Here is a 3,277-nt window from a genome sequence, read left to right on the forward strand (position 1 = left end):
TACGAAAGCTATAATGCGTCAGAGCCGCCATGCATTGACGGTAATCTCAAAGGCTATGTTTTTCTGGCGCCGACAGCTTAGCAGAAACTAAAAACTCGAAAATCAGATACCGAATATTCCCAGAATAAGTAAATATTTCACTGTGTAATAATAGAATATTTTAAAAACCTATTTATGTTTGCGTAGATGCACGTGGAAGTGTTAGAACCTTGGCAAAGCAGAACGCTGCACTCATCCAATCCAATCCAAGCTCTAGCCATCGTCGCCACGCCATTTTTCATTCTGCGATCGTTTTAAGGGCAGCGGAGCAGCGTTTGTCACCTTCCGTGCCTGCTGAAGTCTCCTACTCAGCTACCAAGGTATGACAGCTACATCGATTTCTTTTTTAATTCGTTTGGGTATTGAAATGTGTTTTCTTCACAGGTGCCAGGATGCCTAGACTGCGGGAGAAGCCGCACGCGCGAAAACGAGCGTCGCTGGAAACAAAGACGATATTCGAGGACTTCGGATCTCGTACCAGCAGCCAGCAGTCAACAGCTCGAGAATTCGCAAGTCTAGAACTGTGCAGTGGCGCGTATACCCCGCACGCATGCATTAACATGTGCGGTCGGGCTGTCCCTGCAAACATTTGTACGCCTTGTGATGCTGGTCGCTGCACCGAGGCGACATCGGAAGTTCAGGACGGTGGTTGTGAGACTACGCGCACTAAGGCAACGCCTCCTCTAGAAAGATGCCTGCGGCGTCGCTCGCTTACCCATTGTAGCCGTCGCGCCTTGAGTTGCGGTCGGTTGTCAAGAGATGGCGCTACCTAGAGCCCTATCTCCGCCAAGGGGGCTGGGGCGGTGTGGTGTCGCGGCGGTAGGGCGGCCGCGCCGGCCGCGCTTCCATGGGGTGATGTGCGCATGCGCGCATGTGTTGCAAGCGACCACCGCAAGGATCGCTCGCTACCGCCTCACGCGGAACGGAGGAAGGAGGGAAAGGTAAGGGCAGCAGGTTTTCGGCGCACGCGGCAGGCATCTTTTTAAAGGAGGCGTTGACTAAGGACAATGTGCCTTGCTTCCCTGATGGATATACTCTACATGACGCTTCGGATGGTTCACTTCGCTGTGAGAACGGAACAGGATCCCTTAGGAGAGGTGTACGCACAAGTCAATGCGGGTTTTCTGGTAAGCAGGACCCCGGAGTCTACATTTGCTTTAGCTACCGCGGACTCTTCATCGGCGCCCTTTGATTCTCCTGGCAAACAGCTTGTCCTGGCTAATGCGCTCATGATCAGAGCTGTAGCCGTCAGTAGCGGCAAGATCGCCTGCTGATCTCTACGAAAATAAAAAGCTCCTTTTAAAAAATTGAAGAATATATTAGTTGTTTTTATCTACAAGTTTGTTTAATATCGTGAGAATATGGTCACTACGGCCACGGCGGGGACATTGTAAACGAGAGTACGCATTCGATGGCCAAGTGAGTTTTAATAATTGTAAGAACGCACTACGCCACGAGAAAGAGCTATTGTTTAAAGAAAGTGAAGAATATATTGATTGTTCTTCACTAATAGTTCGTTTAGCCACGTCAGAATGTGGAGACATTGGGAACGAGAGTACGCATTTGACGGCAAGTTGACTTACGAGAACGCACTACGTCGCGAATAACATTTAAGCTGCAATACCATTAAGCATGTCCGTGTGGCACCCCGCGAATGACATTAAAGTTTAAGGCATTAGCCAGTTAATGTCATTTTTTGTGCCCGTGTCGCAGAGTGCTAGTGAAGTGATGTAGTCAAGATTAATTCCTTCTTGTCATTTCTGTTGCTTTCGCTGCTTAACAATGCTAATTGATGTATTTTTGCTCTTTCTTTTTATTCCATGCTGCAAACTCAAATGTCAAAGCAGGGTGGGCAATAAGTATTTTTGTTCTGCTGTTCTCTACCTTGTGTTCTGCTATTGAAATTGCAAGTTTTCTTCTTTATCCGTGTATTTATTTGTTCTTTGAACTGTACGCATATATCTGCTTATTGGTCTTTTTATGTATATGTATAAGGTGACAATAAACGTTTAATTGTATGTGGAAGTTGGTGTAAGTTCATTTCTCGTTTATTTAAAACAAAAATGCATTCAAGCATTAGACCAATGTAATATATATAATGGTCCGGTGCTTGAATGTGTCCCGGCCACTATTGTCGCTTCAAGGCATGTGTATATCTGGAATATCCCCGGGACGACACACACACACACACACACACACACACACACACACACACACACACACACACACACACACACACGCGCACACACACACACACACACACACATATATATATATATATATATATATATATATATATATATATATATATATCCTGAACGTCCCCTGAATGTCCATGCTGGATGTCCGCGTCGGACGGACTACGGATGCCAAAGCGATTACCTTTGGATTTCCCAGGGACGTCCCTCGGACGTACGTCGGACATTCATGGATATCCCACGGACATCCCGAATATCCAGAAAGGACGTCCGTCGGACGTCGCCCGGATATCCGTGGTTACTTGGGTGGTTTGTAAAGTTTCCTCTATGTCACCATCACTGCCGTGGGTGGTCCACAGAGTGATGTCGTCTGTATAGAGGGTGTGGTTTGATTGTGAATCGGATTGCGTCCCATTTAATAAGATTGTGGGTGAGGAGTTGAGGGCGGTGTTGTGTGTGAGGTATTTGTATTGCGATAATGTAATGGTTGCTTCCGAGTGTGTGTTGCGAACGTGACCACGAGAGGCTTTCGAGACAACGTCTGAATGCAAGGTCCGGACTAGTGTCCATGGTTACCCTATTGTCGATTCGGGTTGGTGTGTGAAAGTTATGTGTAGTAAGGCGCAGGTCTTGGATGGTAGTCCAAAGCCTGCGACCCCGTGCTGTGGTGTACCGATAACTCCAGTCTATATGCTAAGAGTTAAGGTCGTCTCCTATGAGTAGGGGATTTCGGCCCATGATGCGATGGATTTTCTGTAGTAGAGCATCGAGAGTGGTCATGGCTTGGCATGGGGTGTGGTATATGTCGGCAATAAAGATCGGAGCCTGTACTACGTTTCATGGGGATGATTTCGATGAGGACGCATGGGGTCGTGGAGGTGATTGTGTGTTCTTGGTAGGTAATAGTGCGATGTATCAGTGTGGACACCCGAGGGTTGTCGGTGGTGTCTGAGTGTACTGTGTGATAACTGTGAAGTTTGTCTTGGTGCTGTGTGTCCTGTAACAAAAGGAGCTTAGGTATATGGCGGGGAGGGTAGGTA

General features: G+C 47.3%; 1 long non-coding RNA gene across 1 annotated transcript; it reads left to right on the forward strand.

Moving 5' to 3' along the window:
* Positions 1-253: 253 nt before the first annotated feature.
* Positions 254-2,057, forward strand: LOC139061137 (uncharacterized). The gene is made up of 2 exons (XR_011515226.1): positions 254-359; positions 424-2,057. It is a non-coding gene; the product is annotated as an uncharacterized lncRNA (long non-coding RNA).
* Positions 2,058-3,277: the final 1,220 nt, after the last annotated feature.

Source organism: Dermacentor albipictus, chromosome 6 (genome assembly GCF_038994185.2).
Source record: "Dermacentor albipictus isolate Rhodes 1998 colony chromosome 6, USDA_Dalb.pri_finalv2, whole genome shotgun sequence".
Classification (NCBI taxonomy): domain Eukaryota; kingdom Metazoa; phylum Arthropoda; class Arachnida; order Ixodida; family Ixodidae; genus Dermacentor; species Dermacentor albipictus.